Source organism: Sorex fumeus, unplaced genomic scaffold, assembly GCF_029834395.1.
Source record: "Sorex fumeus unplaced genomic scaffold, SorFum_2.1 ptg000115l, whole genome shotgun sequence".
NCBI lineage: Eukaryota > Metazoa > Chordata > Mammalia > Eulipotyphla > Soricidae > Sorex > Sorex fumeus.
The window spans coordinates 19056904-19083922 of record NW_026606172.1 but is presented as its reverse complement, the minus strand read 5'-3'; positions in this window follow the sequence as shown (position 1 = coordinate 19083922).

Here is a 27019-nt window from a genome sequence, read left to right as displayed (position 1 = left end):
AATCCAGCCAGGAAAATAAGTGGTCAAGTGCATGCCTGTGGTGAAAGCTATCAACACCTCCCATTTCCCACAGTTACTCACTAGTCCATTTTCCTTACCTTGATTATCATTTCAGCTCTTGAAGGCAAACATGCTAGTGGTTTATGAGATGCACCTCTGACACGCTAGTGAAAACGGTGCTCACTGCCTTCCTGTTTCATTTCTTTCAAGCCAAGGAAATCCAATACAAGTGAGCTAGTGTGCTTTCCATGTTCAAGTTTAAAATTTTTCTATATGCTAAAAGAAAGAGTTCTCTTAGTCTATCTTCTGATGAATATCTGAAATCTAAAACATAATCACTTTCTAATTAAACTATTCACATATTTTTAATGCTTGGAAAGAAATACCACCACTTAACTTTTGCTAAACTGAGATTAATGCCATATCAGTAAAGTTGAAAATGTTGGGTCATAGAAACTTGAACTAATAAGTGTTTTATTATACTAAGGTGTATTTAATTGCTTACTTTCTAGCCTCCAAAACTGAATTTAAGGTAAAAGCCCAAGTGTCATTCATCTTTGAATTTCTTTTTCAAGGAACCTGAGATCTTCACCAATATATGAAAATGAAAGATACACAGTAGATTTAATGGGTACATAGACAGTTCTTGATCCATAGAGTATCCATAGTAATTATCTCCTCAGAAGTACTGTTTAAAAATTGAATAAACATGTTTACAAACAAAATTAGTTTTACTTTTGTCAAGATAAATTTAAACGTTACACGGTGAAAAAAAATCTGAAATTAACATGATATTAAACTGGAAATATTATAAATAACTAAATCAAAACTAGCCAATAAAAAGCAAACCAATAAAATATTTATGGTGGAAAGGGCTATTGAGACTTTTGGTACTTTCAATTTGTGGAAAGTAAAGCAGCACTTAAAGATCCAGAGTAAAATCAGTAAAGAAGTTAAAACAAAATGTGTAGGATATAAATAAAAATTCAGATTTTCCCATTCCAATTTTTATATGAATAAAATTAAATGCTCGAGCGGGCCCCCCAGTAACGTCTCCATTGGAGACTTTGTTGTTACTGTGTCTGGCATATCGAATACTCTCGGTAGCTTGCCGGGCTCTCCGAGAGGGGCGGAGGAATCGAACTCCGGTCGGCCATGTTGGCCGCTTGTGAGGCGAACGCCCTACCCGCTATAGAATTACATATTTTAAAAATAAAGATATTTAATCCCTGTGCTATAGCACAGCGGGTAGGGCGTTCGCCTCACAAGCGGCCAACATGGCCGACCCGAGTTCGATTCCTCCGCCCCTCTCGGAGAGCCCGGCAAGCTACCGAGAGTATTCGATATGCCAGACACAGTAACAACAAAGTCTCCAATGGAGATGTTACTGGGCCCGCTCGAGCAAATCGAGCAAAATTAAATGAATATAATAAAATTTTTAAGTAAAGAATTTACAAGCATGACAGGTGCCATTCATTTTCAATTTTGTCACCACATTTGATAAAAATAAACTTCATCAAACAAAAATATTTGAGAATCCTGTCAATATTCAAATCTTTAATTTCAATAACATGTTAAAAATTTTCTTTTCAAATTAAAACAAAAGTTGCTATACCAGAGAAAGAATATAACAGAGAGGGTATTTGACTAGCATTTGGCGAATCTGGGTTTGAATCCTACTACTGTAAATGGTTCACCAAGCACCATCAGGAACGACCCCTTAGCACAAAGCCAGAAATAAACCTTGAATATTTGGGTTACTTGATGTAACCCAGAAACCAAAACCAGCAACAACAAAACCCCACATAAAAATTTAACAATTTTATTTTTATAAATCACAGAATTGGAAGATGATGGTTTGAATTCAAGGTGTAAAGTGCATACAAATTTTAATTTTTTTATTTCTAAATTTAATAGACATAATATTAAGTTGCAAAATAAAAATATATTCCTTAATTTTTTTCATTCTGTTCTGAAGATACATCATTACGGATGCTGATCTTAACTTCTTATGTCAAATTTTTAAAAACATGTCCTTCATTTGTAACCATAATTATTATTTTGGTATACTTTAATATAGACTATAAGGCATTTAATGGTAACTACGTGGAGAAATCATTACTACCTAGAGTCAGAGAATCATGAATTTAAGAGAAATTTACGTTTTCTATTACCTACATCACTACTTTGAGATTGTAATATATTAGTTTTTAAATTGCCTGACACAGAATCTGAAAAAAAAAATTAAAAACACAGAACTTAGAATATTAAGTGATCAAGAGTCTGTGTTTCAGATGTTATATTCAGCAAGCACAAAAATTTTTCTTCCAGAACCAAGGACTAATCTTTTTAAAAGCTTCTTATTCAGTTATATATTCAGGGTATTCTTTTGTGTATGCCATTTCTTCTCCCTCCTCCAATGAATAATATGTTTTATGTTTTAATTAATAAACAGAGATGTAATTCTGAAAAATTATTTTCTATTTAAGAGAAGAATTACAACTTAAATGGTCTCATTTAGACACAATCTATGATTATATAATATTGAAACAAAGTCTTTTGGAAAGCAAATGAACTAAAATATCCCTGAAAGAATAGAGTACCTGCTGAGTTTTAAATCAAATTTCTATCTATAATTATACAGTTAAATGTAGAATTTTTATGCATTTCTGTGATTAAATAGTTCCTGGTATTGCTTTGGATACATGTGGAGTGATTTTTACTTTATTATTTAAAATATAAGAAAATCAATATTCTAAATATAATGAGACAGTTCAATATAGAAACATCTCATACCAAGCATCCAAGTTATGAAATCTTCTGAAATTGTCTTTGAGTAGACATTTGTTCCAGTGAAGAAAACACTATATTCTTCCACACAAAAGATTTATTTTCTAACTTGAGAAACCCACATTTTTCATGAAAGTCACTGGTTTGTCTCAGGGTTTAATTGAAACCAAATGAAGTCTGGTAAAACTAATCAAAACCAAACAAGCCCTTGGGCTCTACTAAGGACTGAGGGCTAACAGGTTTCACCCAGAGTTACAGTTCACCAAGATATGGTTAGAGCACCTCAAAATCAAATTTAAAATGTTGCCATACCATGATAAGTAGACATAAAATATTCTCTCAGGATTTCTATGAGTGTTTAAGTTACAAAGTCAACCCATTATCTACTGAATTATATCAAGATCATTACAAAAGGCAGAAAATGGTGCCTCAATTTCGAGAAAATAATTGATTGTAAAGAATTAACCTTTCTAAATATAAAAGCTATCCCACGTGCTACCTTTATATAATTTATTATCCAGGAATTTCAGGACACTTTCAAAAATACTCAATGCATAATTTGAACAAACCATTCCATAAGAGCTGAAAACTGAAAAAGAAAATGTTAAAGAGAAATTTAAATCATTTAGGAGGAAATGACCTAGGTTATAAAATTTAAGTCCTTAGCAGAGTTATTTAACTCTCAACTTCTTGCACTGGAGTTTTCTAACTAAAAAATGAAAAACATAATTAGAGCCCAACAGATACTTTTCTCAAATACATTCATGTGAGAGTGATAGATTTTTAAATGGGAAAGCACAAGACATATCAGAAAATATCTGGAAAACAAAAAATTGTACAGATGACTTCAAATTATTCACAATTTAGCTTTCATTTTTGCATTTCAATCTACATAGAGAACTGATGGATACAAAGTAACTTGTTTGCTATGAGTACAAATATTTGTATATTTCTTATGGTAAGTAATACAAAATTTACTGTCTCTCTGAAATGAAATATACTCTTAATTGAGTACATTTTTAATGTTACACTGGACAGAATAGTAAGTGGCATGGCCATTTGCAGAATTTAATGCAAATGTCTTATATAGAGGTGATTTAAAAGATTTGGTGTTATAATACTGCATAGGTCCAAGGACCATTTTTCATTCTATGTACCACAGCTCTTGCCAGAATATTTCTAAAATTGTGGTGTGTTTTTTAAAAGGCATAAGATAAAAAGACTGTCCTGGAAAAATCACAAAGAAACTTTTCTTTCAGTTAGACTACTTACATTTCGACCAAAGAAAGGGAACAAAGAAATCTGATTAAGACACATAGCAAAACATATTGCCAATTACCTGTGTTGTGTTTAATTAAATTTTCTGGTGAATTGATAAAATGTTATATATTTTTATTTATAATTTAAATAGTTTATTTGCACCAATACTCTTGCTAAGAATAACTGGAAATAGTCAAAGAATATTCGAGTCTTCTTTTATGCTTAAGTATTCTATAAATTCATAAATAACTGCTTGTTTTATATCCAGGCAAGAATGGGAACCCATAAAATCAATCCATAATTTGAGGCTATTTTTGTTAAAGTTAGTTACTAAACGGGAAGAAAGATCTAAGACATTTAAGCTAGAGTGTAGTAGCCTTACAGGAATAAAAATACAAAGTCTGAAGTTCAGGGTATAAGATGTGCATTATTAATAGCTCATAAAATGTTAATCATTGATATTGCATTATGTGAATCTAGAATTTCTAGCACCTTGAAGAATATAGCAAAAAAAAAAAACCAAAATTTCTGTTAGTAGTTGATAATATTATCAGGAGATCTATTTTATATAATTTTTTATAAATGTTATCTTGTGCATAGTCATGTATACAAAGGTATATGAGAGAAATGCAGCATTCAGAAAACTGACTTTAAAAAGAGTCTAGAGGGGCCAGAGCAATAGTACAGCAGGTAGGGTTTTTGCCTTGTACAAGGCCAACTAGGGTTCAATCCCCGGCATCTCATATGGTCCCCCAAGCATTGCCGGGTAATACCCAAAAAAGCTAAATAAAGAAATAAAAAATAAAGCAAATGCATAAAAAATAGAGTCTAGAGGTGTTTTATACCAAAATCATTAGATTAATCATACCATAACTATACTTTGAATTGTCAAAATGATAAAAGTCAACTTTGAAATTATATGATAATTTTCAAGTAATAATATCACATATTTGAAAAACCAAATGTATAGACTTATGTTAACAAAAATAAGAAACTTAGAGAATCAAGAGAAAGATAGACTTAACTGAAGAAACTTTGAATTAGAAGACAGTTAACAGAAACAATCAAAAAGAAATTAGATGGACAAAAATACTTATAGGAGAAGGGATAAATATTTTTAAAATGTAGAATAAAAATATTAAAAATATCATATTAACACAGCATTTTTTTCAAATAAGAAAAAATATAATGTAGGCTAAAAAATATTTGGAAAAAAATAGCAATTGAGAATTTTTCAGAATTTTGAAGAACACACTAGTCCACAAATTGAATGAGTAATGAAATACAAGCAGGATAAAAAGCAGAGGATAAGGTTTCCTTTTCCTCCACATCCATGACGATGGGGTTGTTTTATTCTTTTTGTTATGTGTCAGTCTTACTGAGTGAGATGATATTTCATTGTTCTTTTAATTTGTATTTCCCTGATGATCAGTGATAGAGAACTTTTTTTTAATAAACATATTGGACATCTGTATGTCTTCAATGAGGCAGTTTCTATTCACCTCTTCTCCCTATTTTTTTTTTTTTGGATGGAGTTGATTGTTTGTCCTTGTTACGTTTTACAAGTGCTTTAAAGATTTTACCTATTAACACATTGTCAAATGAGAATGGGCAAATATTTTCACCCAGTATTTGGGGTTTCTTTCAGTTCTGGTCATCATTTATTTTGCAGTGCAAAAAGTTTGTAATTTGATGTCGTCCCATTTGTTTAGCTTTGCTTTTGTTTGCTTGGCCAATGGCTATGCTTCTTGACTCAGTGTCATTAAAGGTTCTGACTATGTTTACCTTGATATAATTTACAAATTCAGTTCTGATATCAAGCTCTATAATCCACTTTTACCTGACTTTTGTGCATGGCATGAGATAGGGATCTGAGTTCATTGGTTTAAGTGTGACTGGAAGTTTTCCTAACACCAAATCCTGAAGAGGCTTTCTTTGATCCATTTTACATTCTTAGCACCTCTGTCAAGGATTTGTCTGTATATCTGAAAATCTATCTCTGGGCCCTCAATTCTGTTCTTTGGTCAGAGAGCCAATCTTTATACCAGTACTACACTTTCTTGATTACTTTTAAACTTTAAAAGTAAAGTTTAACGTTGGGAGAAGAAAAGCCTCCCATCTTCTTTTTTCAGAGCATTTCATTGGCTACTGGGGGCTGAGCAGGACATCAGGCATCATTACTCCATATAAATTTCAATCACATTTGGTCTACATCTTCAAACAATGTCATTTTTTATCTGATCATTATATAATCAAACCCAAGCACAAAAAATTGTAAATCTACAACTGTACCTCATGGTGTTTCACTAATAAAAAAAAATATATATATATATAAAAAAAGGAATGCCAGTGAACCTATATAGTGCCAAACAGGATTGTCAAACAAATATTTCTATGAGGCAAATATAACCCTGATCCCCAAAACAGAGAGAAGACACAACCAACAAGGAAAACTATAGATCTATATATCTGCAAAGAAACTTAATAAAATATTATCAAACCAAATCCCACAATACATCAAAAAAAGATTTAAAAAAATCATATGCCATGAACAAGCAGGATTTATCCCAGGGATGCAAGAATGGTTTAATATACTTAATTCAATTAATGCAATCCACTATATTGAAACAAGGTTAAAAACATATGATTATCAATAGATAAACAGAGAAAGCACTTGGCAAGAACAAAGCATTTGACCAGAACTAATATCCTCTCATGATTTAAAAAAAACTACAAAATGGCCATAGATGAAAATTTCCTCAAATTTCCTCTATCTACCACAAACCTGTAGCTACCATCCTCCTTTCCTCTAAGACTAGGCACAGACAAAGCTGCACAGTCTCACCATTATTCATTATAATATTGGAAGTCCTTGCAATTGCAGTAAAGATAGAGACAGATACTAAGGGCATCCAGATTAAAAAGAGATCAATTTAAACTAAGACTATTTTTAGATGACAAAATACTAATCTTAGAAAATCCTAAAAGGTAAAGGCCCTCCCGTTGATCGTCGATTTGCTCGAGCGGGCCCAGTAACGTCTCCATTGGAGACTTTGTTGTTACTGTGTCTGGCATATCGAATACTCTCGGTAGCTTGCCGGGCTCTCCGAGAGGGGCGGAGGAATCGAACTCGGGTCGGCCATGTTGGCCGCTTGTAAGGTGAACGCCCTACCCGCTGTGCTATCTATCGCTCCTTAGAAAATCCTAAAGACTACAAATACATCAACAGCAACTCCTAAAAACAGTAAGCCTGTATAGTCACGTGTCAGATTACAAAATCAACACACACAAATCTATGGCATTCCTAAATACAAACAACAAAATTGAGAATAGAAAGTTTTCTAAAAATCCCTTTCTCAACTGCACCTCAAAAAAACTAAGTATCCTGGGGGCTGGAGCAATAGCACAGCGGGTAGGGCGTTTGCCTTGCACGCGGCCAACCTGGGTTCGATTCCCAGCATCCCGTATGGTCCCCTGAGCATCGCCAGGGGTGATTCCTGAGTGCAAAGCCAGGAGTAACCCCTGTGCATCACCAGGTGTGACCTAAAAACAAAAACAAACAAACAAAAAAACCCACCTAAGTACCTGGGAATTAGACCAACAAAAGAAGTAGCATATAAAAAAAAACTATAGCAGCTGAAGCAACTGTACAGTAGGGAGGAAGTTTGCTTTTCATGTGACTGACACAAGTTCTATCCCTGGCACCCAAAACTGCTCCCTAAGGACGACCAGGAGTGATCGCTGAGAGCAGAGCTAGGAGTAAGCCTGGGTGTGGCCCCAAACCCAAAATAAGTAAATGAAACAAGCCATAAATTGTTACTAATAAAAATAAGACATGAGCAAATGGAAACACATCCCATTCATGTATTATAATGATTACTATTGTCAAAAAATTACTTTAAATAGATGTAATCAAAATATCTATGAATAATATAATTGATATATACTGCAATACCTTAGAGCCATAAAAGTCAATTAACTACTGCCATTTGCAGCAATATAAATGAATTTTACAAACATATCATTTAATAAGCCTGGTGCAAAAACAAATTGAAAACTGGGTGAAATTAACTGAGGAGTTAGAAGGTAGTCTAGAGGTTAACTTATCAATGTGGGGTTTGTAGCAGTGGTTATGAATAACGGAACAAACAAGGACTTCTGGTATGTCTGTTTTTCTGTTGTGTTTTGTTTGTTTATTTGGCTTTTTTCTTCATTGCTGATGTAATATTACCTTGTCATATATTAATTACAATATATTCATGTTAATTACAATTCACTGATATACATAGCAGTGATATGTTATTTATATGTACGTCTTACTTCAATTCTCAATATACATTACTTATGCTCACTAGTGTACTGAAATGCTAAAATGACAGCAATAGGTAAAAGAATGGTCCAAAACCATTTTTCATCATATGAGTTCTAACAAATATTTAAAGAATAAATTCTTCTGGTGTTACATGATTCTTGCTAGTGATGACATAAACTGCCTATTTTTTATTTTATATATATATACATATATATACATACATAGTGAATTCACCATGCCTTGACATAAAACTTGAAAAAAAAGTGAAAAAAAAATAAAATGTCACTCTCACGTCTGACTCTGGATGCAAATAATCAAAACAAAACCATCAATATATAATGTACAAAATATAACATAAACAATAAGGTTGGAGTTGGAGCAATAGCACAGTGGGTAGGGCATTTGCCTTGCATGTGGCCGACCTAGGTTCTATTCCCAGCATCCCACATGGTCCCTTGAACACTGCCAGGATTAATTCCTGAGTGCATAAGCCAGAAGTAACCCATGTGCATCGCTGGATGTGACCCAAAAAGCAAAAATAAAGAAATAAAGAAATAAATAAAAAACAAGTCTCACAATGGAGATGTTACTGGTGCCCTCTCCAGCAAGTAGATAAACAATGGGAGGACAGTGCTACGGTGCAGTGCTACAGTAATAATTTCAAAGAACACTATGGATGTGAGTGCAATGTAGCAGCATCTGTCTACTCACTGATTTCAGGGTTCCTGCTTCATGTGCCCTCTGGAAGCCGCAAGTAGTGAGAGAGGATGACCTTCCCTGAAGGGGGTCTGATGTGTCTTGACTGAAAGTATACAGTAGATGTGGTCTCTTGTTAAAACCTCCAAAATGTATAGCTAGGGCCATTTTAAAATCTTCAGTTAATATTTTGTAGTGTTTGCTTGTTTCTTAATGAGAGCAGGTTTTATACATTCTCCTGAGCAATTGCCAGTATTTCAGCTATGCTCAGTTTCCTAAAAGAGTTCTTCCACTATGCTGTTAAAAATAGGTGAAATTTTCAAATTGCTGGAACTGTGTCCATAAAAGTGAATTACATTATTTTCAATGGGTAGAAAATTTTGGAAATCATGATGATGCCAGCTGATATAGATTGATACATGAAGGTATTTATTGTTATAATAGCAGCCTACATATTGAAGCGGGCTGGAGCGATAGGACAGCGGTAGGGCGTTTGCTTTGCACGCAGCCAATATGACCGACCCGAGTTCGATTCCTCCGCCCCTCTCGGAGAGCCCGGCAAGCTACCGAGAGTATCTCGCCCCCACGGCAAAGCCTGGCAAGCTACTCGTGACGTATTCGATATGCCAAACACAGTAACAAGTGTCACAATGGAGAGGTTACTGGGCCCGCTGGAGCAAATCGATGAACAACAGGAGGACCGTGACCGTGACATATTGAAGCTAAAGACTGTTTAACAAATTGAAATCTGTGTCAAATCTATTTCAAACCTGATTTTATATTTTGCCCCAATATTCATACTCTTATGCTAATAAAAGAGTGCTAAATTAGAACTAAAGGATGCACCTCTCCTTCTAATATCAAACGATTATATGACAATTCCAAATTATGTCTCAGATTACTCCATTTTTTTCCTAAAAAACTTTATTAATGAGAATCTCCTAAATTATTAGTATAATTAACTAGAGCCAAAGTACACTGAACTTTAAATTAGACAAGTAGTTATTATAAACAAATACATTTTTTAAAACTGTATTTTCATTATATGATTTCTTTCTCTGTTGGGAGGTGAGGGACTGTCACATCAGTGATGCTGAGGGTTTCCTCGGAGCTCTGATCTCAGGTACCACTCCTGGCAGTGCTTGGAGACCATATGTATGCAGGGGACTGAGTCAAGGTAAGTTCAGTGAACGCAAGTGCCTTATCTCTCTGAACCCATTATATGACTTTTAAACTGAACATTTAGTAATTATTTAACTTTAACTTTATATTTGGCAATATGTGTCTAAAACGATTCAAATATATGTATATAAATACAAGTAATATTATTAATATATTTAAATTTATTATATAAAGTTAATGTTTATGTAGTTACTCATTTTGTAATACATAACTACGATTTACTTGAACTTAATATTCTATTTTTAAATTCTCATAACTAAATATTAAAAATTTAATAAACCTTTGAAACTTGTATAAAAGCAAAAATTATGTTTCCATTTACAAAATATCCAGTAAACTTCATAACTAATAAACATACATCATGCATTTAAAGCTATTTATAAAAATACATGAGGCAATAATTCTACTGATAATTGGACAATTTCGAGGCAGATATTATTGGAATTATAATCAAATATTTTCTAAGGGGTTGCTGGTAATAGAGGTGGTCATTGCAAATTTAGCGCCCAAGTTTTAGAATAGGAATATTCTCTTCAACTACAGAATTAGTACAGAAATCTGCTTCCAATTAAGAGAAATGTGGGAGAATACAGCTGTATTTGGGATTTGGCAAACATATTAAACTGTGCTCCAAATGCTTTGGTTTCAGTACAGTCTGTAAAGTATTTTCTCATGTCTTTTCCTCCTTAATTTTAAAACACATGTTCAGAACATGTATCTGCAGGCCCTCTCTCTCTTTCAGTTTCAATGATTACAAAAAGTGTTAATATTCAATACCTTTTTATTTTGTCTCTAACACAAAACGGGTCACAAAGAATATTCATGAAATCACCTGCATAAACTAAAGGATTTATAGTATGGTTGTCAGAATGTTTAAAAAATGGTTCACTTTTGTATAGAACCAAGAAGCTACATTTTGCCAAAGACTGATGGCACTCAGACTTGGAATGGTTTGGATTTAATATGAAATATAAAAGTCAAGCAAGCAGAGAGGTTGTTTCAGGATAGTTTTAAAGTTCTCACATCTACTTCTCATTTCTTGAGCAGTAACATTTTTTAAATGATGGTTCTAAAGAAACTTTGTCATGGAAAACACTTTTATAGGGGTTGTTAAATTAAATATAGAGGATATAAAAATTAGAAATTTGTGAAACCAGAATGAGTATAATTGATGTAATATGGAAGACCACTGAAACTCATCTAGAAGATTTCTTTTTAAATTGTAGCATAGAAACCATATTCAAAGATTGTATAAATTATTTCCTCCTGAAAATAAAAGATCAGTATACTTCTCTTATAAAAGAAAATAAAAGATCAGTATACTTCTCTTAGCACAGCGGGTTGGGCGTTTGCCTTACACGCAGGCAACATGGCCGACCCGAGTTAAATTCCTCCGCCCCTCTCGGAGAGCCCGGCAAGCTACCGAGAATATTCGATATGCCAGACACAGTAACAACAAAGTCTCCAATGGAGACGTTACTGGGCCCGCTCGAGCAAATCGATGATCAACGGGAGGGCCTTTACTTACTTTACTATACTTCTCTTAGTTCATTCATGGTTTTTCCATCTATCATACTTTAAGTGTTTTAGAAAAGGCCAAAGAGGCAGTCCATTAATTAAGGTGCAGGGCTTGCATTGAACCCTTGTTTGATCGCTGGCACTATACATGGCTTTCCAGGCATGACTAGAGGATCCAGAGCACTGCTTGAGCATACTTCATTATTCCCAGTACCACGGCCTATGTTCACTACATCCTTTGGCTCTCCCCTAGAACTGCTGGCCTGGTTGGTAAAAAATCCTCAGACGAGACTCTCGTTTTTTGAGCACCACTTGGGAAGTGCCCCTCCTTCCAAAAATGTTTTAGAAACTCATGAAAAGCACTGTTGTACTGTAGCACTGTCCTCCCGTTGTTCATCTACTTGCTCCAGCGGGTATTGTGAGACTTACTGTGACTGTGTTTGGCATATCAAATACGCCAAGGGTAGCTTTGCCAGAATTTGCCCTGCAGGCGACATACTCTCTGTAGTTTGCCGGGCCCTCCGAGAGGGCCGGAGAAATTGGACCCGACTATGCCGAGTGAGCTGCATTCAAGGCAAACGCCCTACTGGCTGTGCTATCGCTCCAGTCCAAGAAATGTACAAATGAACATAATCTTTTAAATGTCAAATTCTCTGGATAAATGTCCATCCAGAGATACCACCTCACATCTGTGAGAATGGGCTATATGAACACACCCAAATCAAAGGCTAGCAAGCATGTGAGGGAAAAGGGATCATAGAACATTGTTGGTAGGATATAAACTCTTCAGGAGATGATGAAAATAGCTTGGAAATTTATGAAAATGTCAAGAATATATTTTCCATATGATTTTGTCCCTCTGTTACTATGTTTTTAAAAATGCAAGAAAAAAGGGACTAATTTGTAAAGATAGATGCACTCTTATGTTCATAGCAGCAGTATTTACAGTAGTCAAAATATAAATATAACTAAAGTACCCAAAAAAGATTGGAAAATGTGGCATATATTCACATAATGAAGTAACACAATGAAATTTTCTTTTTGTTACAACATAGATAAGACTAAAGGAGATTATTTTAAGTAAAAGTCAGAAAGTGAAAGACAAATATAGGATAATTTCATAAGAAGAAGGAATGAAAGAAGAGAAAGAGAGAAAGAGGGAGGAAGGGAGGGGGGAACAGAAGGAAGGAAGGAAGGAAGGAAGGAAGGAAGGAAGGAAGGAAGGAAGGAAGGAAGGAAGGAAATGATTTAATCTATTGTGACTTCAATTTTTTAACAGAATAGCACAAGTATGGTATAAAATTACTCACAGATTTTAAAATGATATAACTCCCAGCAAATATTAAATACACAATACATGTCACTTTCCACTGACACACATTTTGAACCTGCTTATTATTGACAGTTCAGATTGTTTTAACTAATAGATAAAAGCCTTGAATAAACCAAGAATAATGGGCAGATATACATCTGCTGCCCACAAAAGTTTCTATTCAATATCTGTGAAAGTTTAAAAATAGAAAAGGTAAAGAAGGATCTCCTAACTAGACAAAACTAGCAGAGAAGAAAGTATCTAAAAAGGAACTAGAAAGAAGATATAGGGAAAATTTAAAATATAAATATCTGAAGGTATAAGGAAACTAAAGAAAGCCAATGAGCACAGAACACGAGGAAAAAGACTCAAATGTAATAGATACCATGAACTCTGAAGACAAAAAAGAAAAAAAAATGGGAAAGTTGAAAGACTGTATAAGGATCAGATAGAAGACAATAACAGAGGATATGTTATTTAAAACACTGCCATTCAAGAAATGATGCAAAGTTTTTAGCAGTTAATTTAATAACATCGATAAATCTGTAGGGTCAGTCATTCTAAATAATTAGCATTATTTCTTTTCACCCCGTAAAGGACTGGTAATGTCTTTCATTCTATAGTCACATTTTGACAAATATTAAATGCAAACTCTGATTACTGGGCCTAATGCTTTGATGTAAGACTGTCTAATAGAACATTTTTATTAAAACAGAACATGTTGAAAATGTTTTACATCTGCTGTTCAATGAAATAGCAACTGGCTATGAATTGCAACTAATACTGAATATTAAATCTTTCTTTCATTAATTTATAGTTTAGGAATCACATATCTCATTGAACAGTGAAGCTTTAGAGAAAGTCATTTTAAACTATTAAAAATGGTTGGCACGGGGCTGGAGCAATAGCACAGAGGGTAGGGCGTTTGCCTAGCACGCCACCGACCCGGGTTTGATTCCCAGTCCCCTGTGCACTGCCAGGAGTGATTCATGAGTATAGAGCCAGGAGTAACCCCTGTGCATCACCGGGTGTGACCCAAAAAGCAAAAAAAAAAAAAAAGTTGGTTGTTTCTTTTCACTTTAAAGACTACAAATTAGGCTTATTCAGTAGACCTGTATTTTCTCCCTTTACAAGGTCCTGTGAGATCCGCCAGGAGTGACCACAAAGTACAGATCCCAGAGTAGCCCCTAAACACTACTGGTGTGACCCCAAAGTAAAAAAAATTATTAAAGGAGGAATAAGATTATGACTTTAGCAAGAGTTACTTCATTTGAAAGAAGAGACTTACAGGAAAACAGATTTGCTTAAAAACATCATTCAATCTCTACCTTCAGTTTTTATTTTACTGGAGTTAATTACTCAGTAACTCAAAGAGGAGTTAAAAAGTCTTGTTTTTTTTTTTTCTTTTGGTGGGGATGGGGGGTGGGGGTAGGTAGAGGACACCTAGCAATGCTGAGGGTTTATTCCTGTCTCTGCATTCAGAAATTACTCCTGGCTGTCCTCAGGGTACCCTACGGGATGCTGGGGATTGAACCCAGCCATACAAGGCAAGCGTCCTCCCTGCTGTACTGTATCTTTGGGACCACCTTCTTGTCTTTAAGGCATGTCAATGTATATTGATATGAAAGCTTAATTTAAAAGATTTTTTTATCTCTATTGTTTTAGACAGCTTCAGAATAGATTTTTTTTAAATCATAATTTTGGATAAGTCATACACTTTGATTTTATGTCATTTTCATACTATTTTATGTCATATCCACACATGTGCTTTTTTGATGTTTTTGTTTTACCTCTATTTTAGTATTTTAGCTTATATTTTTTCTCGTATTTTTCTAATCAACTACTAAAATCCTTTGAGGTGTTGGAATGCTGAATGCATGTGTGCACAGAAACCCACAATTAAAAATACTGTAAATCAAAATGCCTCAAATAAAAGCATATTTAAAAAATTAATCTGATATTTCAATTTTAGATAAAAATATTCCGTTATATTTTCTGACCTCCACTATTTTGTTTGGTTTTGCCACACTCTGCTGTGCCCAGGGCTTACTCCTGCCTCTACACCTAGGAATTATTCCTGATGGTGCTGGGTGCTGGGGGCACCATACAGGATGCCAGGGATCAAACCCTGGTCAGCTGCGTTCAAGGCAAATGCTCTACCCACTGTACTCTCACTCTGGCCCATTCTTCTTTTAATATGTTGAAAATTATGATAAACCACAGAAGTTTCTAATGAAGTAATCTTTGATCAGACAGTGTTTTTTTCTGGACTGGAGAAATAGTACTGGAGTTAAGGTACTTGCCTTGCACGTGGCCCACCATGTTTTGATTCCTGGCACCAACTAGGCTCCCCTGTGTATTGCCAGGAGTGAGCCCTCACCATAAAATTAGGAGTAAGCACAAAGCACTCAAAAAAAATGATGAATTTTTGTCAATGTGTGGCTGGAGAGAAAACACAGGAAACAAGGCACTTATCTTGTATGTAGCCAAACTTGGATCAAGCACCACATGTGGCTCCTAACTATCGCCCTGGGACAGGGTGAGCACATAATTCTTTTTTTTTCTTTTTTAATTGTATTGAATCACCGTGAGATAGTTACAAGCTTTCATGTTTAGGTTACAATCACACAATGATCAAACACCCGTCCCTCTACCAGTGCGCATTCCCCACCACCAATATCCCCGGTATACCCCCCCCCATTTCCCACCCTCCCCCTGCCTCCATGGCAGATAATATTCCCCATAATCTCTATCTACTTTGGGGTATTATGGTTTTTAATAACAGACATTGAGAGGTTATCATGTTTGGTCCTTTATCTACTTTCTGCACACATTTCCCATCCCGACTGGTTCCTCAAGCCATCATTTTCTTAGCGATTCCTTCTCTATTCCAGCTGCCCTCTCCCCTTTGCTCATGAGGCAGGCTTCCGGCTATGGAGCAATCTACCTGTCTTGTGTATCTACTATCCTTAGGTGTCAGCCTCATGTTATGTTGTTTTGTATTCCACAAATGAGAGCAGTCCTTCTATGTCTGTCCCTCTCTTTCTGACTCATTTCACTTAGCATGATACTCTCCATGTCTATCCATTTATAAGCAAAGTTTATGATTTCAACTCTCCTTATAGCTGCATAGTATTCCATTTTGTAGATGTACCTAAGTTTCTTTAACCAGTCATCTGTTCTAGGGCACTTGGATTGTTTCCAGATTTTGGCTACAGTGAACAGTGCTGCAATGAACATATAGGTACAGATGTCATTGTTACTGTGCTTTCTTGCATCCTCGGGATATAATCCCAGAAGTGGTATTGCAGGCTCATATGGAAGCTCAATTTCTAGTTTTTGAAGGGCTGTCCATATTGTTTCTCAGAAATGCTGAACTAGTGGGCATTCCCACCAACAGTGAAAGAGCGTCCCTTTTCCCCCACATCCACGCCAGCACTGGTTGCTTTTGTTGAGCACAGAATTCTTGAACACAGAATCAGGAGTGTATCCTCTGCACAACAGGGTGTGAACCAAAATTAAAATCAAAGCCAGCATTTTCCTCTTATCATAGTTGACACTCTGTAGGAGACGTAATAGCCTCATTGAATTAGAGATTTAACTATTTCGGTTTGCTTGGGACTTCCTTAAGTATCGGTTTGCCTTTTGGTTGACCCTGTGCTTCTCAGAGCTGGCTTCATGAACTTTGACAAAAAGTGTTGAAATTTTTTTTCCATCATTGTTAAAGACTTGATAAATGGAGATGCACTGTCACATGTTTGAAGTTCAGTTCCTTAGTCACTTAATTTTCAAATCATGCATTGCTCAGGAGAATTTAATGCTCTGTTTGAATAAATGTTTTCTCAGGTGATTTTTTCCTACCTTTGATCTAACTCCTCTTATAGCCCCAGTATTCTATCACGGGTAGAATTTTCTCAAGTGTGCAGTTTGTCTCTTTAGCTTTCCATATCAACCGAGAGCTTGGTTGATCTCTTTTTCCCTAACAGTATCCCTTTGTTTGATGACCTGAGTCTCTGTAGTTCTTCAGAATTAACCAGTCATTTAAGGAACTAAAAACAATGGTAATAATCTTCAGATTATGCTCCTAATTCTAGTCCTTCTCATTCTTTTATACTATTACAATTATTTTTTATAATTAGAATGTCAGTTGTGGAATGGAGACAACAAAAGATGAGTGAAGAAATGCAAGATTTCAACTTCGTATCTGTGATTAGATAAAAATCTGCCTGTGCTTAATTATTTTTTATACCAAATGAGTATAACATTTTAGTGCAAATTGTCTTATCATAAAATTACAAGATTTACAAAGAACCTCTGCTTTTTGTTTTCAAAAGAAATTCCAGGTCTCAAAATCCAGACTAGAATGAAATAGATTTTGGGATCTATATTATCCAATTAAGGGTCTATATTTTGATACTTTTATAAATGTGGCCAAGGATAATCATTGTCAAAACCAAACACAAAACTTCTAAGATTAAAAAGAAAGTCAGAACCCACTGGTAATAAACAATTACCTATGGAAAGAAGACTAGATAAAATCAATTTAGAAAGATCTAGAAAAATACTTGCATAACAGACTTTAAAAACCGCAATGAACCAGTGACCTTTTTATGCATACTGTTCTTGACTTCTCTGAACAAGGAAGTAATAATTGAGATATCCTGTCCCATTGTAGAAAAGTGTGTGTGTAGTTAAAACAGGGATGATGAATATTTCCTTTAGCTTATAGTTTGCCAGACCATCATAAGGATTATTTGACACACTGGGAGAACCATACATCATTTGACCCAAGTCAAGTAACTAAAATATTCTTGGGATCATGTTATGTGAGGAGAGGAAAATGTGCCTAAAAGTAGCCCCAAATCAGTATCCTGTCCCATGAGTTTATTGCTGGTGGATCTGAAAAGAAGTATTTGTTCATCGATACCTGTTTTCTCATTCTACTCTTTCAATAATAAACCCCCCAAAAGCTAACAAAATGCATGGCATCTAGAAGTCATGCAAATTCAATTAACTTCTGTATATGAACGGAAACATTGTTAAATGTCAGTGCTGGAAGGAAAGATTCTCCTTTAGAACAACACAGCACTTTTGCTCTGTCTACTGTAACATGCACAATATCATTTATTAAGAATGATAATCCTTATGGTCATATTCAATACTGCTGATCTTGAGAAAATTCCTTAAAACATAGTGTCTAAGCTCCAATTTCTTTTAGGATAATATGATTGTGGAAAGAGCTAAAGATTTGAAAATCAAAAGAAATCGAAAAATCTTAGTCAGGCATTCAACTATTTTATGATACATTGTAATCACCCATTCATCAGCTACATACACAAAACCAGTCACATATTCCCCTTGAACCCCTGATTCCTTATCTATTTATATATCTATTTAATAAACTTCATATGATTAAGTTAATTGGGTTCAAACAAAATAGTTTACCGAAAAGCAATTTCTAAATTCTTGCAAAATAACAATTAAAGCTGTATAATAGAAATGAATAATGGTAGATAGTGAGACAACTTTCATGAAAAGTTACTTCCAGCATAAATATGAGAGATAACCTATGGCAGCACAGAAACAAGCATTCAATGAAGTTCACTCTAAGAGAAACGTAGAGAATGTTTAAAGGCCCTCCCGTTGATCGTCGATTTGCTCGAGCGGGCCCAGTAACGTCTCCATTGGAGACTTTGTTGTTACTGTGTCTGGCATATCGAATACTCTCGGTAGCTTGCCAGGCTCTCCGAGAGGGGTGGAGGAATCGAACTCGGGTCGGCCATGTTGGCCGCGTGTAAGGCGAACGCCCTACCCGCTGTGCTATCGCTCCAGCCAGAGAATGTTTAAATTCAGATAAAAGATTACATTTTTAAACTATAAATTTGTCCTAAAATATTTATGCATGCAAGTATAGATAACTTATGGTAATAAATTCCTTAAATGAACATAGATAAAATATTTTAACAATTTCATTATGCATTAGATAAATATTTAAGTATTTGGGAACTTGTGGGAACTCATTGCCACTTTCCTAAAAATCTTTGTGCTAAGACTAAAAAGATTATTCTCTGACATTTTATTTTTTTTCTCTTTTCTGGATATGTATAATCGCTTTCTTGAGCTACTTCTGATCCCACAACTAGTCAGGATCTCATAACTATTTCAAGTCCTGAAACTCCCCAGACAAAAATTATAGCCAAAATTTTACCCTTGTCCCATCCCATCATAGCTTATAAAAGATGGTGACTCTATTGAGATACCTTATTATTCAGTTTCTGAAGTTTTTCTTATAATGACAACATAAACCCTTTCCATTGCTGGTCATGTGTTAATATGTCCTAACTTTATCCACTTTTGAGAGACTGTATACAGTGCTTACTGCTGTAAAGTTAAGTTCAAAATAGTAGGAACAGGGTTTTTTTTGTTCTCTTATAAACTAATCCTTCATGATTTGTAGGCATACCCTCCCTTCTTATAGAAGGTAGAATAAAAAAGGGAACAGAATAGTTCTATAACCCCTTTTTACTTTGTTTTATTCTATTATTATTTCATGATTTCAAACTTAGCAGCTGACAGGTCCTTGAAAACTTAAGTAAATGGCAACTGAAAAGGAAAAATCTGGAAGCCAGGTAGTACAACAGGAAGGACTTCGCCTTGCACATGGCCAATGAAAATCCCCTATCTGCAATAGATCTCTGGAACCCCAGAGATCTATCTATGGTTCTCTGAGCACTGGCAGGAGTGATCTCTGAGTGCAGAGCCAGGAGTAAGCCTCTAAGCATTGTTGGGTATGCCCCAGCAAAAAAAAAAAAAAAAGAAGAAAGAAAGCAAAAAGGAAAGAATCTGTTAGGTAATGAGCATTGTTATGCAACTAAAAATGTTCCTTTTATTAGCCAATGTAAACCTCAAATTAGAGACTTAGTTTAAAATATATATATATACATATATATATATATTTTCCTCACTATAAAAAAAGGAAAATACAATGCAACAAATGAAAAACCTCTATGAACATAAGAGAATATAGCTTTAGAATGTTGGAACTGTTACAAAATTTATCTTATATAGTAGCCACAATAGCCTCTAAATGTGATGGTCACAATGATTATTGAAGATCAGAGAACTAAAGAACAAAAATTAAACTTATATATGATTCCTTATTAAAGTGAAACATGAAGAATGTATTATAAAACTATTAAGTAAATACGCATTTGACTCTGTCTTCTAAAAATCACCCAAGATACTATTTTACAAAATATATGTTTTGTTACTTCAAACAATTCCAAATATGTAACCAAATATTTTAATAGCAGTACTAAAGGGTGCATAATGACTTTTCAAAGTACATTTCTAAATTAGGTAGTATAATTATTTCATTCTCTTAAAACAATAAATATTACTCCATAGTGTAATGAAAGTCTCAGCACAATTATTTTAAGACATTTGTTCCCTAAAGAGAGTTAATAACCAATATCCAATTTTCTTTCAGGTAATTTTAGTTAAGTAAATGGTAAATAAACCAGTTATTTTTAAAACCCATCTGCACTTAACTCATTACTGAACTTAATTGCAGTTTAGGCTATTGAATTTGATTTCTTTGAAATAGAGACCCATAGAAAACATTAATAACTAAGACATAATTTTCCTCTTAAATAATTTAAACAGTACAGAATGGTTTTTTCCCAAACAACTTTTTAATATCAGACTGAATGTTCAGATTTTGCATCATCATAATCTGAGCTATCATATTTATTAAATAAGAGCATACTTTATTCTGATTCTACTGGAAATATTCAGTAATATAATCAAAGAATTTTTTTCTCCTGATACATAATTTTCTTTTCCTTCACAAAACAATACAGCAAGTATTCAGCCATGAACACAAATGTTTATCTTTTGTAAGATACAATGAATTTTCTAACAGTTTGTGTAAGCTTTGACTTAAAATTAAAATATATTAATTCAATCATGTCCGACAAAGACCAAACTGCAACAAAAGCCATCAATTCCAAGAAACTAGTAGGTATTGTTTGATATATTGTATTCGTTTTCTAGAGCTGCCATAACAAAACATTATAGGTTTAGTGACTTAAACATTGAAATCCATTTTCTCTCAGTTCTAGAATATGAAGTCTAAGATCAAGCTGGAACATTTAGGTTATTCTGATATCTCTTTCCTTGGATTACCAGTGGTCAACCACTTCTTATCTCTCTTCACATGGTGAGATAATATATACAGAGACACACAGTTGAACGCACACAGAGTAAACACTGAATTAGCAAATATGAAACCATTGGTCCTAAGGGAAATAAAAAGTTAATGTTCCTACAAGTCCCTTCTGACTTTTTTGTCAACTGATCAATACATACTCATGTTTCATGTCTGTTTTTGTATAAAGACCCCCTATTCATATATAATTCTCATTCATAATTAATTATATATCCTTGGTTTTAACACCAGGAGAGACAGATGACATTTGTAATATATAAGTTGTCATTGTGAAATAAGTCAACCTTGTCAACATCAAAACCCTTTCCTGAAGTCTTATATGAGCTCACTACAAGTAAAATACTACATTTTTATCTTTGAAAACTTAGGTCATGAAGTTGGAGGTATAGAACAGAAGATGGGGCATTAGCTTTGCCTGTGGCCTACCTTTTTTCAATCCTTGGCACCATAAATGACCTCCAGGAACACCCCAGGATTGATCCCTGAATGAAGAGCCAGGAGTATGCCCTAAGCACTAACAGGTATGGACCCAAAACAAAGTAAATAGACAAAAAGAAAATTGAATATCCAAATTTATCTTTAATCTTACATATGTAGTGAATAATACTAAACTTTTTTCCATTTTTTAATTAGGCATTTTCATTTGCAATATTTTTAATAATACAGTTTCAAGCACCCTATGGAATATTATGTTCATCGTTTCAAGTATCTTTCCTTAGTTCTTACAAAATTCTGCTGTGATAAACTACATTTAATTTCTATAGCTATTGTTCATCATCTCTCTCATACCATTAACATGCAAGCTCTAATAAGAGTGCTTATTCAATTTCAAAAAACAGAACCACACTTAGATTCTAATTCTCAAAAAATTCATTGCAAAGTGTTTAAAGACAGAATGATTGGGAAAGCAGGAGAACTTCTTGGTTGAATATTTTGCTTTGTTTTTCTATTTTTTAAACTCAGATAACATTATTTTACATGGCTGTATATTTTAAGCATGAAATTTCATATCCCTTCAAAATATGCTGCCACATCACTTTAGTTTTAAACTTTCAAGCACTCCTAAAGCCACACAAATTCAGATGAGTCATGGAGGAAGCCATTGCTACTTCTACAATAGGAAGCGTCTGAGACAAATGGAAATAGCTGAACCCAGAACCACATTGTCTATGAGGTAATATGTTATTCACAAGATTAGTAATCTGACAAGATCACTGAATAATTACAAACATGAAATTAGAACTACCACTTGGGGTTCAAGACTGTCCTATTTGCTAAATTACTCTCAACAAAACTAAGGGCTGAATTGGCTTTATACTTCTGTCTACCTATCTGCTCTGTTTTCCTCTTTGGTAAAGACTGACATTTCTATCTCCAATTCACTGAGAAGAAACTTAACATTTGATAGTCCTGGAGCAGTTTACATGTTCTAACTCAGGAACTCAGGAAATGAAGCTGATTCTCAACCACTATTTTGAAATCAAGAACATTATCAATTAGGCAAAATGCTTGCTACTGGTTAACATTCACTATAGGATTACCAGAATCTTTAAGATGAATAAGATTGCATTTTACCAAAATGCCAAATTAAAAAAAAAAAAGAGGAGTAGAATAAAGAGCTTCCAAAATGAGAAAGTGTCATGTTAGGTATAATTAAAAGATATGCCTGCTACTATGACTCATACCAATATTACTAATTGAAGCCACAAAATACAGTTAAAGTCCAGTTTGCCTTCCAATAATGATACTTGAGTCAGAATTTTTTTCTTACGAACAAGAATTACCTGTCCTTTTTCTAAATTATTTTGCCCAAATCATTTAGAAAACTTAACGTCTAATGTTAGTAATTAACATGCTCAATATTACACATGTTGCAAGGACAACAAAATAATCCAACCCATAAGATGGCTACAAGTATAAAGAGTGTGACCTTCAAAACACTCATCCTCATACTTTTTGAAATAAAAAAAAACATTTTTATGGGATAGAAGCTTAAAATCTGGGCAAGATGTAGAGAAGTTGGAGCAAGAGAGAAAGAGTGCAGAAGTTAAGATGCTTGTAGTACTCAAGAAAGACCCAGTTTAGAGCCCCAGAGCTGCAAATGGTCCCTGAGCATTGCCTAATAATCCCTGAGTATAGACCCAGAAATAAAACCCAAACATCAGTAGGTTTGACCTCAAGACACAGAAATTAATTTTAAAAAATTAATTAAAAAAATATCTTGCAATAAATTCTATCCATTTACCTAGAACTTTCAAATAACTGTTTTTAAGAATTGTCAGGTTATATGGAATTATAACCATTATAATTCCATGTATTTCTAGATGTCAAATAACTATAAGGACATATTTTCCATATCATGAGTTTAAAGAAACTGAATGGACAAATTTACGGTTTAAATGTCTGAACCCAAAGCATTATAGATTTTTTTTTGTCTATTTTCCTTTCCATTTTCTTTCTGACTCAAAAATATTCTGGTAAAAAGTCCTATATTTTCTTTTAAATTGTTTTAAAAGAAATAGTAACTGCAGTTGGTATCAAGGAAAATGAATATATTACTTTAGGAACTCTACCTCCAAAGCTGTTACATATTGGTATCTTTGAAGATTAGAGTAAAGCAAATCTCCCTACATTCATGTCTTGGTCTAACTCTGGACTGTTAATAAGGTGAAACCATTTTGCTTTAGTGCTTGAGGCTATTATGAATTACAGCCAATGCTGAAAGCTAAAAGACTCACTAGTAAGCTCAAATATCCTAGAAAGGAAGCTTTACTATGCAATTCCATACCATTTATTATTACATGATGGTTTTATAAAATGTCATGGTGAATTTTCTTTAGAACTGATTTCAGGATGTCCTCAGATTTAATGAATCCTACCTGTCCAGCTCAAATGCCCATTTCCAAACACTATCTATTAATATCTAAGGCTTTTAGACACTCAGTTACTGCTTAATGGATTTTACAATGATGAATCTCCTCAAATAAAAGAAAATCTATCTCTTACTACTCAAAAGCTGAAGAAATGTAATGTTCTACTTAAAGCAAAGCAACACAGATATATTTTATAATTTAAAAGCTTCCTTTTCTGCATTTTATAGTATACACTAAAATGTAATATTTGGATCCATCTGTAAAATTGTTGCTATAATTATTTATTTATAATTATAATACTGTTATAATTATTTATTTAAAAGAAAACCATGAGTGTGAATTAGTTGTAATTAAGATAAAATAATACCTGCAATTAGAAAAATTTCCAAGCTCTACTTTTCCTATACAAACAACTTCATTTCTAACAACAAAAAGAAACTTTTCTATTATATGTTTTTTACAGACTTTGCTTTAATCTATAGTTCCTATTTACAGCATGCTAAAATCTTAGAAGGTGATTTTTTAATGTGTCGATTATAAATCAAATAGAATTTTTTTAAATACAAAGCAACCAATAAACACTGTAATATAAATACAAGGGATGATTAATAGTGAACTAGCTATGATGTATTTTGACTAAGACCTTTATTGAGTCAACATTTAAAATCGTGGTCAAATATCCCTATTATGACACTTTAAAGATAATACTTTATTTGATAAAGTTAATTAGTATATATTCATTCATTCAGTAAATATATCCTAGATACTATTTTAGGTTTGAGTGATAAGACCTTGCACAATTTGAACAAACACTTTCTGATATAAACACATTCATGTATAGTCAACTAATACTTGACTGTGTAATCAAAATATTCAGTGGAAAAAACACTATTTCCTCAATAAGTGGTGCTAGGAGAATGACAGGAAATGCAAATAAGTAATAACTATAAAAATAATGACTTACCGAAGCTAAAGGTGAGTTGAGGAGACCGACCTTAATGACATGAGGTCATTTTACAGTGATTCAAATGTTCTGTCATAAAACTGTTGGTTTGTTACATGACACTGTATTTGTCATAACTAGGTATTTGTACACTTAAAATTTAAGTATCTTATTGCACATAAACTCAAAAATAGATTTAATTTTAAAAACTAAATAGCTGATCCTTTTAATCATTAGGGTGCCTTTATAGCTTTTGTTATTACTAAAGCACAATTAAGATATCAGAGTTTCATCTTATTATATAGTTATCAAAAGGTAGAATCAAGACTAGTCCCTTTATTTACATTTAATTGAAATCTGACTAGCATAGCAGTAGGGCGTTTGCCTTGCGCGCAGCCAGCCTGGCCGAGCCAGGTTTGATTCCTCCGCCCCTCTCGGACAGCCTGGCAAGCTACCGAGAGTATTCAATATGCTAAACACAGTAATAAGAAGTCTCATAATGGAGACGTTACTGGGCCTGCTCGAGCAAATCGATGAACAACGGGAGGACATACAATACTATACTATACAATACTGACTATTAAATTAAATTAAATGCCACCAACATGTCATTGTTACAAGAGACAAAGAGATAAAAAGCTAGTAAATTAAAGTAAGCCTTATTTCAATGGTTCCAAATAAACATTCTTATCTTAATAATTTTATATCATATACATATAAATAAAACATGTAATTTAAATCAAGAAAAATATTTTTAGTCCATTGAAAAACCAGTGTATGATTCCATTTTATGCTGAAGTATAAATAGAATAATATTTATTTCCTAGAAATCCTTCTAAATAGATTAAATATTATACAGAAATGATTTTAGCATAAAGAAAATAAGACTTATTGATCACAAGCTGTGGTCACCTCATCTCAATAAACAGGTCAATAAAACGATTCGCCCCCTACCCCCAATCCAAGTCCTTCTAACATTTGATCTGTAAGTCCCATTTGTTAGGATAACTTCTTGAAGTTAACCTGTCAACCTCAGGTACTCACCCCTTCTTTGAAAAGTAGACTGCTCAGTTCCCTGGAAACCTGAGTTTTATTGTTATCTGAAGTGTCAGAGCAGAGAACTTCAAAGGAAGACAGCTGCAAAACACATCTTCACAGCTCCGTGATCTGCGGAGTGGAGTGTGGTCATATACATCTAAATTGTCTAATGGGAAATGTAGAGTTTGCCTTTGGAATGTTTAAAGGTAATTTGTTCTGATAAAGGTGAAATGAGTAGACTGTTATTCCAAGAGATAGTATCCATTTAATGAGGCTAAATTCTGACATGCTAAGCTTCAACCTAAACCCTGTCTAACAAATATTTGTGATAGACATAGTGTTTTATGAAAAGTACATAAAACTACGTTTATCGAAAGGCTTTTATCACTTGGAGATAAATGCTAGAATGTGTAAGGATTAAATAATGTGATGTCTAAATTCATCACAGTAATATGAGGAAAAAAGATTGATAATATGGATAGGAAAGAGGTAGACATAGGTTGCTTGTTGTTTGGATAAAAATGAAATATATGTGATGAGTAAATATACTATTATTTACTTTTGGTGTGTTCAAAATATTCTACGATAAAAAATATTCATATGGCTAATCAAGAAAGTTGCATTTAAAAACCTCGATTTATACTACTTGAAAAAGATAACTATGTTTTAAAACTCTTTGGTAAGGAACTTAAGAGAACCCAGACCACATTTTCATTTACTGTAATATTTTATATACATAATGATTAGGTATCTGAGCCAATCCACAAAAAACTATAAATTTTCATTTTACATTTACTAATTACTATGGTTAACTCAGATTTAGGCATCTTTTGTGGGCTGGCTGGAGCATCTAACATCCCAGCCA